General features: G+C 42.3%; 1 pseudogene; it reads left to right on the plus strand.

Moving 5' to 3' along the window:
* Positions 1 to 1749: 1749 nt before the first annotated feature.
* On the plus strand, positions 1750 to 10789 carry LOC125539179 (annotated as a pseudogene).
* The last annotated feature ends 1199 nt before the right edge of the window (positions 10790 to 11988 follow it).

The following is an 11988-nucleotide window of genomic DNA, read 5'->3' on the forward strand; positions in this document are numbered from 1 at the left end:
TCTAGTAATGCCAATCTTTGATCTCTAACAGAACATATATCAGCTTTATCCTAGGGATAACTAAACAAAGAACAATGGTTACCCAATTAAATCCCTTCATATGTAAACACCAAACAGAAAATTCTCAGGTAGCTCCAACTTGTCAAACCAACCTAAAAGAACTGTGATTTATGCACCTAAGTGATGATGATATTGCCATGTAAGAGCATAATGGTCATACTATACTTGTTGCCAAATGCAACTATCATGAGTTTGCCACTCACCTCATAGATATGGTCATGAGTCAGTCTTTCGAGTAAGGTCCTAGTGTAGAAACCACACTTCGATGGTATTACAACCGATACCTTTCATTCCTTTTACCATCATCCTGCAAATAGTAACACTTAAAGAGTGAAGGCCAAAATATTCAATACTACTTATGGGAAATAAAATCATAACAAATGACTCAACTGGAGTTGCAAAGATAATCCAGAGCTTTGCATAACTAATCTTTACAACAAAACCAACATCAGTAGCACTGTATGTTATGCAAAACAAGTAGAAGTAACATGCTTTTCTTCAGAATTCTTACAAGCAGGCATATAGTTGAGAGAATCAGAATTGAACGGCTAAAGGACATGGGGGAGAATTTTTACCTGCATCTGGTTGAAAGATACAGTCTTCCTGAATCCTTGGCATTTTAGGACTACTAGTAGATGAACGTGGCGTAGGTGCTACCTGAGCCCATGTCTTAAAAGATGGCCTGGTGCGACTCGTTGGAGAAGTCTTTGTTGATCTTGTACCGCATCCGCCTATGTAAGGGCTGTCGTCAGCGCGGGCGGACCGCGGCAGCATTGCACGCGTCCTGGATGAGGTCGTGGGGGGAGGAAGAGCGAGTCCATGAGGGCCCGCGCATAGCAGAAGGGCTTGGCAAGGAGGTGTGCGGGAGAAGACCCGACCGGGCACTGCGTGTTGATGTTGCCGCCTCCTTGCTGTTGACGCGTTTGTCGTGGGCGATCCCGGGGGACAGCGTCTCACCTTACCGGCCATAGACAAGAGAAAATGACGCGGCAGCACAAAGCGTTGGATCTGGTCAAGGATTCTGCTTCTACTGCGGTCGTGGCCTCTCTGATCTCCTCCCACCACCCGGCCGCGGCCTCTCTGATCCCCTCTCGGTGGCTCCTTGGAACTAGCGATGGTGAGAGAGAGGAGGAGAGGAGGCGGCGGCTGCGTTGACCTGTGAAACCAGATGAGGTCGTCCGGGGAAGAGTGCGAGACCGGCTCCTTTTTCTCTTTCTTTACCTTTTCTGTCCAATACGCGTACGCTTGCGTAGCCCTTTGCGACCCACTACTGTGTTTTTCTTTGTTGTACCTGCGATGACATGGACATCGCGGGAGTGCGCCATAGTCGCGTACCTTATTGTGTTCGATATGTGGTGTCCCATTTTATACTCCACAGTATATCTGACAGATAAGAACGGATAGTCGCCCAATGAAGGAATGTGTTGCTTGGACCAATAGGTAGTGGAGAAGAGTAATACAATGCGGGAAGGAGTATAATTTATGTGTAAAAAACATCCAAAACTGCCAACCGTCCGATTGAGATCCAGTGGTTCTTGGGGCGTTCGCCAAGATTTTGCTCCTGGCGAACGTGCTAAATATCATTATTGTTCTTCTATTATTGCCCTTGATACGTCGTTTTCACGTGTACCATGTGGATCATTACTCAAGCCAAGCTTGACCTGGCGATATAGGTGGTGACTAGTGGCTTGGCAAAACCGACGCGGGGACCTCATGTACTTCTGCTGTTTGCCTTTAAATAAGTTTGATTAGAGGCGCATAGACCAGACTCCAGAGCCCTTCAAGACGAAGAGGCCTCGCCTTTCTAGCTAAAGCTAAGCTACCTTGAGGAAATGGCCGCGGCGACTGGCATGATCATGCTGGCGGCGCTGGCGATCCTCACTCCGTCCGCCCGAGGGCTCGACCGCGCCGATTTCCCGCCGGTGTTCCTCTTCGGCGTCGCGACGTCTGCTTACCAGGTTAATGGAGCTTGGCCGGCTTCGGCGTCGTCTTTCTTTGCTTGCTGCTCGATCGGTCCCAACTCCAACGCATGCACTGTGATCTCTGCTTCCAGATCGAGGGCGCGTACCTGGAGGACGGCAAGGGCCTCAGCAACTGGGATGTGTTCACCCACACACGTAAGCGACCATTCCTTTATCTTCTTTATTATCTTTCTCCGATCCATGTGGCCGACGTTTTCCTGCTCGGCGAAACAGAGATAGCTATGGCTCACAAGGCCGTATGTATATAGTACTTCCTTCGTCCCATAATATAGGTGTTTTTAATATTGTCCGTTCCATAATATAAAAACGTTTTTGACACTACACACAGTGTCAAAAAAGCTCTTATATTATGAGACAAAGGGAGTAACAAGCATTTCGATGAATCAGACCCGCCAAAGCTGGACTGAATGCCTCTACTAATTAATTTATCACGTATGGTAATCATGCGGCTGGATTACTTTACTGCTGGCAAATTATCAGCCAGATACAGACATAAGCGATTTCCTGTTACATCTATCTACCTACCTATAGCGGATCCGTATACCTCGTTCCGCAAAATTCGGTTTACAGGATACCTCAAAACGTTTTTTCACGTTTTTACGGTACGACTTTTGTTTCGTTAGAACAAATCCTGTAAAAAAATTGTGCTCCCGACAAAATTATATAAAAGGCCCTAACAACAAAATCTAAATTACAATTGGGTTTTTCAATTCACAAGTCGTGCTCGCGCCGGCCGAGCTCTTGCTGCGGCGCCATCGCCGGAGGCTCCTCCCACTACTGTTGTTGGCGCGCACCCGCGTTGGACGCAGTCGAGCTCCTTGTGCCCATGGCCGAGCTTCTGCTGGTGCCTCGCTAGCAAGCTAGCTAGTGCGTTGCTGCTGCACGGGTGGCCAGCGACGAGCGCGTACGGCGGCAAGCGGCGGGCGGCGCCGCCAGCGTGTGGCTGTTCGTGTGCGGCGGTGGGGGTGAGATCTGGCAGGAATTGAGCTCGCGAGGCCATGGCGCCGGCTGCGAGGGAAGTGGTTGGTGCGAAATTTTCCTGCCGTCAAGGATAGAGGATACTGCAAAAGGATGGCGGAATCCCGCACTTATAGAGGAATTGGGCTCGCGGATGCAGGGTTCCATGAAACAAATTCCGAAAAAGTCAGATTTGGCAGATCTATTTGGGCTTGGGGATACAGGGTGGATTCGTAAACCGACCGTTATTATGACGGACGGACCGGTTTGCGGGATCTGCTAAATATGTTTTGATATTAGAGTCCAGAAAAATTTAACCTTGAAAGATTCAGTTTTGAGCAGTGAGATCCCTAGGTCGGACTTGAAAGATTTGGATGCCGGGACCGTTTTCACGGTCACGGATTGCAGGTGTCGCAGCAAACACATAAACATTGCCTTTTCCTCGGTTTCAGTTTCCTCGAGTTTATAACATTGAAAGAAGAGGAGCACTCAGTCCTTTGCAACCATAGAACAAAATCCTATCAGATACTTAGGCTTGGTCTGGAATATAATATAAACTGACGAGATACCTGATCAGATAAAAGATAAAAATGAATATAAATGAAAAAAAATAAAATATAAAGAAAAAATTAAAGTTTTCTAAGTAATAGTAAATTTAGAATTTTGGCCAAACACTTTCTTTTACAAGAGGGCTTAAATAATAGCAGGTGACGACTAGCCTGAATGGTGCATGCTTCGGACTTCCTCGGTTCACAAGACAAGCTAGCAAGCATAGTGTTATATTTTGTTGAGTAGATTGTGGAACCTACACACAAGTGTTGGAGTTCATAGATATATCTTGTACGTGTAAGCTTTGATTGATCGATCTAATGGAACTTACGATACAAGGTATGTGTATATATGCAAAGTTAGAGTTCAATTAATGTTGAGATGAGGTGGACAGTTTGCATATCAAGAGAAATAGGATAGTGAGAATGAACTATTTAGGTATTATAGATGTGTAGTTTTCTAAACAAAGAAAATGACATAAAAACTAAAAGTAAATCAAAATATTGAACTTTTCTAAGGAAGAGTGAATTAGTGAGATTGGTATCACCTTTAATAAGAATATTTTGCACAAAAATTTGCGATTTTTCACAATATGCAAGAATAAGTATATGAATAGTGTAATTTTTGCAAACAAGAAGTTTACTAAGAAGGAATGAATTAGAGTACTTGTTATTTAACCCATTAAAGAAGAAATCAATTGAAGTAAAAACTAAAATAAAATAAAAATAAAAAGTTTCTAAGAAAAAAATTGAAATAGTGGCATTGGTATTAAGAAGAAAGAAAGTACAAGTATTGAAACAGCCAAAATTTGCACACAATTTGGGCAAAAATTGTGTTTTTTATCATATGCAAATACAAGCATATAATAGTGGAATTTTTGAAAAAAAAATCATAAGAAGGAGCGAATTAGTGGCATTGGTATTACCCTTAAAGAAGATAAATAAATAAATGGAAACTAAAACGACAAAATATAAGTAATGAAGTTTTCAAATAAAAACTGAATTAGTGGCATTAGTATTACCCTTTAAGGGAAAAATAAATCAAAAAAAATTAAAACAAAAAATGACAAATGTTACAAATAATTTACATAGAAGTTCTTTTTTTATAATATGCAAGAATAAGCAAATAATACTATAATTTTGCAAAAAAATGTAGTTTTGTAAGAAAGGATGAATTAGTGTCATTCGTATTATTCTTAAAAAAGAAAGAAAATAACATAAGAACAAACAATCAAAATAATGAAGTTTTGTAGGAAAAAGGTGAACTAGTGACATTGGTGTTAACCTTTCAGAAAAAATGTGAAAAAAGTTGCACACAATTTTGCAATGAAATTACACTTTTTAAATATGCAAGGAATAAGCATATAATGGTGTAATTTTCATGCTCTAGTGTAATTTACACACATATTGTAGAATACTTGTGTATATACATTTCCACTCATCCAACATGCCACAAATACCAATTTAGAGAAAATAAAAATATATTATTTTGTTTGAAAGAAAACCAAAAGGAGAAAACATGTAGAACTAAAAAGTATGCAATGTATAGTTCAGCATAAGAAAAAGTCAATTTACCTCAAACAGGGACAAGTCCAAAACAAGCTTAAGGAAAGAAATTGACTTACCCCAAACAGGGGAAGTAAAAAAATTAGGCTAAGAAGACATGAAACAACACAAGGAAAAAAATAACATGAGTCTTGACAAAAGAATTCACTGTCATAAAATTGACTTATCCAAATTTAAAGATCAAACAACTTGCATATAGCTAAAGTGTTAAAAGAAATGGCGTCGCATAGGAGTATCTTTTATTATCTCTAGCAAGAGGGTTTTGAATATTAATTGTTCACTAGATGTGTATTCTTATCAGACAGTGATGCCACAACTGCAGCAACATTTTGCGGATAATCATGCGAGTGGCTATAGTGTGCTTACTCACCTCCCCCCCCCCCGGCCCGCCCCCCGCGCCCGCTCTCCCCCCCCCCCCCTCCCCCCCCCCCCCCTGTTTTTTTTATACCATATGGTCATTGCTGTCTTTTTTTTTTGATAATGGATATTTTCATCAGTATATCAACGTGATACAGCCACACGAATATCCGACCTCTACATAATACAATGCACACATGGCTGTCATGTCAATCAACTAATACCAGGGCAATTCTCATGCATGGCTTTTGAAAGAAGAGCATTTCACACGCACATGTGATCCTCTATTTTTTTTAAAAAAATATTAAAAACTTGTTTGCCTCTGAATTTTTGTTTGTTTGCTGCAGCTAGAAGAATTAAGGATGGACGGAATGGGGACATAGCGGATGATCACTACCATCGTTACATGGTAAACCAGATGATACCCAACGTACTGCTGCGGGAATTGGTTGATGAAATTTTAGGTTGATAACATGAGAACCAAAATTTAAAATACAATTATTATATCTTAGTATATAGGTAGAATAGATAAATGAAAAACATTTTCTCATGCGTTGTTGAATGTTGTGATGGTTTTTTTCTTCTCATGCATGCTTGCATGTTGATGTGAGTCTTATCCCATTTATAGTTGTAAGGTGAGGTGACATGCTTTCATATTGAGATAAATAAATTAATGGGGATGACTCTTAGCTATATACTAGATGATGCCCCGTGCGTTTCTGCGAGAATCGTGCTAAAATAAATGCATAAATGGTTGCTACAAAAACATGTAAAACTAATAGAAATAATATGTAATTTGTTTATTTCTAATTTGAAGCGTTTAAAAAAATTGAAGTTAAAAGTGTCATTGTTAACAAAAATGTGAAGGTCAACTATATAGATGTATTGCAATCGCACAACACATATATTGTCAATTCAAAATCTAATGCAAAAAAACACTTGTGAATAATTAACATGATGTATGATGTGACCGCCGTTGTATGCATAGAGTAATCCAAAAAATATAATTTATGACTTGCATGCATGACTTTATTGGCATGATTTACATGGCTAAAAATATTGGTAGTGGGTTCTACCTATTTAAATATACTCCAGATAGCAAAGCAGCAAATCACTAGTAACTGCCGTCTGATGCATGATGCGTCTTGCTGCTTGCTCACGTAATTCTGACACTGTCTTGAGCAGGAGGACGTGGAGATTATACATAGTTTGGGGGTCGACTCCTACAGGTTCTCAATCTCATGGGCGAGAATCCTACCAAGTATGAACGCCAAGAAGAATACACGATTAGCACTAATAAGGTTTTTGCGGTTTAGTGGTCACGGTTAGTTGCTTAGCTAATTAATTGTCGTTGAATTATATCGTCGTAGGAGGTCAGCTTGGAGGCGTTAATTCAGCCGGAATAGCCTTCTATGACCGCCTGATCACGGCACTCCTTCAGAAAGGTATAGTCTCTCCGTGTCTCACACGCTACATCTCTGAAATGGTACCAGTTTCGACTACTGCCTCGGTTTCATTAATGCACTGCATATACATTTTTTGAAAAGTCAAACTTTACAAGTTTTTTATCAAATTTATAGAAAGAACTATTTATATCTAGAATACTAAACATATAAAATATGAAACTACTCCTTATAATAAATCTAATGATACATGCTTGGCATTCTAGCTGTAAATATTTTTCTCCAAAAACTGTATCAAAGTTTGTGAGGTTTGATTTTTCAAAAAAAATCTATATGCATAACATTATGAAACGAATGGTGTATACTTTGCACAAGTGCGGCGCTGGTTTCCCTTGGTACAAAATTGCCACATGGAGTAGTAATCTTCAACGAGGAGCAAACCTATAACGTACGTACGCGTGCCACTAACTGCCGAAAATGTCAAGCAGGGATAGAGCCGTTCGTGACACTGCATCACTTTGACATGCCGCAAGAACTGGAGACCCGGTACGGCAGTTGGCTGGGCGCTGGAATCAGGTAGGTCAGGTGCACATGCCATGCTTCTGGTTGCCTCAAACTAACTAACGTTCCTGCCAGGGAGGAGTTCGGCTACTACGCGGACGTGTGCTTCAAGGCGTTCGGCGACCGGGTCAGGTTCTGGACCACCTTCAACGAGCCCAACCTGTTCGCCAAGTTCGCCTACATGCTGGGCAACTACCCTCCCGCGCACTGCTCACCGCCGTTCGGGACCTGCAACAGTGGGAACTCTCGCCGGGAGCCCTACGTCGCGGCTCACAACATGCTGCTGTCGCATGCTGCCGCCGTCGAGAACTACAAGAAGAATTACTAGGTGAAACCAACAGAAATGTTGCTCTGTCGTACTGGGTAGCCATTTCAGTGGATCTCAAAAGCAGAGGCGCCTTTGCCTTAGCCGTTTTTGATGCGTGTGTACATGCTAGGCAACGCAAGGCGGATCGATCGGGATTGTGATCGCGATGAAATGGTATGAGCCGCTGACCAACTCCACCGAGGATATCTTGGCAGCAAGACGGGCGTTGTCCTTCGAGGTGGATTGGTAAGTCCCTTTTTTTCTTTCAGTAACACTGTTATGCTCCAAGAAATATGGAAGTGTTCATACCAACTTTACCCATGTTGGTGTTGGAAACAATGTGATGGCTATCGTTAGTATAATTTTTATAATCTACTCATAAATATAAATGACATAGATGGACCTACCAGAAATAATTCGGCATACAGATGGATGAAAACTAGCATGACATCTACAATGAAGTAAACCCTGGTTGCATAGATGAGAACATCGCAATCTGATCGACTAACAAAATATTCGCGTGGTGAATTTCCTTACAGCGGGGTTTCTCACGAAAATGACAATGGGGAGTCGAGTAAGTCGTGGATGAAGATAAAGTAGTGGACGTAGATGAAGTCAAGGAAGAAGGGTAAAACAGTCCTCCTAGCACTGCTAAGAAATATTAGCACCTGGCTACCTGTGTAGATTGCTAGTCTCCGTGGTTCGTCCGGAGACTACTGGTGTACGGTTGCCCCACCACACGACTATAAGAGGATCGATGGTGGTGAGCGCATCAGAGAACTGAAGGATGGTGTTTGGAGTGATGACTAGAGAGAGAGAGAGAGAGAGAGAGAGGCGTCTCGCTCTTATAGGGTCGTACCGATAACTCCTAGGCAAAACGAACGTCAATATAGATGCCAGAAACCACCACTGACACATCTTCACTACCCACGACCCACTAACCACACGATTACATGCATAATTAATCTCAGTACGTGTGTTAGACCATTGTGGGTGGATAAGGTAAAGACCGAACTGACAAAAAAAAACTACAAATCCATACACTTAGCATAGTTCTTTCTTGACCTCTTATCCAAAAGGACCATGTGAGATGCCCTTATATGTTGGTTCAATCTTTCTCCCTAGGTCGTATGAGACAAAAATCCACATACCTTCCACACTCCTTTGACATCTACGAATTTCTGAATTATGTTTGGGCTCAATCCACTTTGAGCCAGAGGCCAAAGGGCCCATAAATTCGAACAATTAGTGCTATGATTTTTGTAACATTTCTTTTTACTTTTTAGGTTTCTGGATCCGATATTCTTTGGTGACTATCCCAGAGAAATGTGTGAGATGTTATCATCAAACTTACCAAAGTTTACCTCAGAAGAGAAGAGGCTGCTACGGAAGAACAACGCAGATTTTATCGGGCTAAATCATTACACATCGATTTACGCCAAGGATTGCATCTCTTCTCCATGCGACCTTGAGACTTATGAGGGAAATGCGCTGGTGCAAGCTGTAGGTGAAAGAGACGGCGTGACAATTGGAAAACCAGTAAGAACTGCTTCCACCTATTAATATCTTATACACTCTTCATCTCTCTGTGACATGTTTGTATATATGGTGATCAACCTGGCAGACTGCAATTCATGGTTACTATGATGTTCCGGAAGGTATGGAGCTAATCGTCAAGTATGTCAATCAGAGATACAAGAACACGCCTGTCTATGTTACCGAAAATGGTGAGTAGCTAGGGCATCCAGAATTAACAATGCAGTCAGTAAACTCACAGGAAGGTTGAGAAGTCAGTATGTTCTTAACGATCATGTGTTTTTTATGCTTTATTTCAGGCTACTCGCAGTTTAGTGACAATAGTATGGAGGACTTGATCAATGACGTTGGAAGAGTAAACTACCTCCAGGGCTATCTCACAAGCATCTCTTCAGCAGTCAGGTGACGTGCAGCCATCTGCTATCTGCATCATGCGCAAACACATTGGGTTCTACATCATTTACCAATGTCACCATAAATAGAGTTCTTAGGAAGGTTTATGGTTTATTGAAATAATATGATATCTACCAATATCCTCATAATGAAGAAAGCCCGTTTCAACAAGTATCCTTGACACTGGCGGAGCTAGGCAAGATGCGTTGGGGGGGGGGGGGGGGGGGGGGGGGGGGGGGGGGGCAAACAGGAAATAAGCGTGTTTGCAGGGGGTAGAAGACAATGTTTTTCTTAATCTAAAATCTAATCTTCCCTAAAAAATTCCCCATGTAGTTTTACCAAGGCTGAGGGGGGGCCACGGCACCTGCAGGAACCAACGTAGCTCCGCCACTGATCCTTGACACCCCTACAAAAACAAGTACCCTTGACGGGCATGTTACTTTTTATTTTACATGGACACGTCCACAACTCTGCATTCTGAAATGTGTAAATTCTTTTTCTGACACATTTGGCATTGTTACAGGAGAGGAGCAAACGTGAGTGGCTACTTCGTGTGGAGTCTCATGGACAACTTCGAGTGGCGTTTTGGTTTCACCGTGAGGTTTGGGTTGTATCATGTAGATTTTGAAACGCGGGAGAGGACTCCAAAGATGTCAGGGAATTGGTACCGTGACTTCCTCACGGGGTCTAGGCCAGTCGACCAAGCCCACACCCTGAGAGAAGATTCATGATACTTGCAATCATTATTGTCACATCTAGTTACCCGTAAAAAGAAACTGTTGGATCCAAGGATAATCGGCTACATATTGTTCCAACACTTCTCTAAAGCGTCTTATCCTAGAAACATGTATTTAGGGTGATTTTTTTTCTTTCGAAAAGGGTATGGCCTCAGCCTCTGCATAATAACAATGCACACGACCAGTAAATTTAGGGTCGTGTCTTATCGTTGGAGAAATGGCCCGTACATGTGGCGTACCGGCTTTGTGGGTTCACATAGCATGCATGATCTTTCTTTGATACTTTTGAATCATGTACCAATGATCTCATGATACGCACACTCGTGTGCATTCGAGAAAATGTATTGATGATCTCGAATAAATGGAATCAGGGTTCCAATCAGCACATGGAATCACTGTTCCAGTCAGCATGTGAAGACGCCGATGTTAATATTTTCTGAGTAATGTAGATTAGAGTCAACGGCTTTGCACCACGCCGCTACTGTATTGTTTTCAAGACCGGAGATTCTTTGTCGAGACCCGACATCTAATGTATAGAAGACTAGTTATTATAGAAATTATACGTGAAGCCGAGATTCACGCGTGGACACACGGTCATATAGGCTGGTCCATGGGTGCCATATACTCTCGAAAAGCCCATAATATTGGACAGTGATCCCAGATGGAATCAAAAATCAACTGAAATGGGTATCCAATATTCCCACACAAGTCTAAAGGAGTTGGGTGATGAAAATGCAGTCAAATAGAAAAGTGGCTTCACTCTGTATCGTTGATCGACCACTAGCAAATGCGTACGATTCTGACCCGAGATCAAGGTCATATAGCTCGAGCAGGCAGAATCATACAGAAGTCTAAATCGATGCTCTGAGCCAGAGTGTGGAGACCCTGCATACCACTTCATGGTGTAGTATGTCAGTCTTTGATATAACGCCCGCGAGACACGTCTCATGAACGCCTTAGATCTCTCAGAGCTGCACAATAGAAACATAGCAGGCCAATACAAACTTATATATTACTCCCTCCGTTTCAAATTACCCGTCGTGGTTTTAGTTCAAATTTGAACTAAAACCACGACGGGTAATTTGGAACGGAGGGAGTACGTAACATGATCCAAACCAAATTCAGAAGTCCAAACCTTCAAACTACTGGTGCCGAAAGACTTGTGATCGTTTATCTCTACTCCTAAAGGGGGAGTCTTGTCTCGTCTTCCATCCCTCATGCGGTCACCTCCCCCACTGTTTTTGATCCAAAAAATCCACCCCCCGCCCGTTACCCCACTACTTTTGTTCTGTTTTTAGGTGCAGTGCTTTTCATTAATTTCTCCAAAATATCTCTATTGTCGATCTTTACGTGTAATTCATAGCTCCTTCCTGAAAATCTCTTTTCTTCTCTATGTCTCTCGTGATATTTTGCGATGGCATCTTCCTCGAAGACGCACGAGGCGAGGGAGCAGGAGTTCTCCGTGCGGTCTTCTCTTTCACCTCAACCCCATCATCGCCTCCCTCTTCTCCCACGGCACATGAAGATAGCGAGGAAGAGGTCTGGAAGGTCATGGGTAAGCTTGTGTTGGGGGAGATCACC

This window comes from Triticum urartu, chromosome 2 (assembly GCF_003073215.2).
Source record: "Triticum urartu cultivar G1812 chromosome 2, Tu2.1, whole genome shotgun sequence".
NCBI lineage: Eukaryota > Viridiplantae > Streptophyta > Magnoliopsida > Poales > Poaceae > Triticum > Triticum urartu.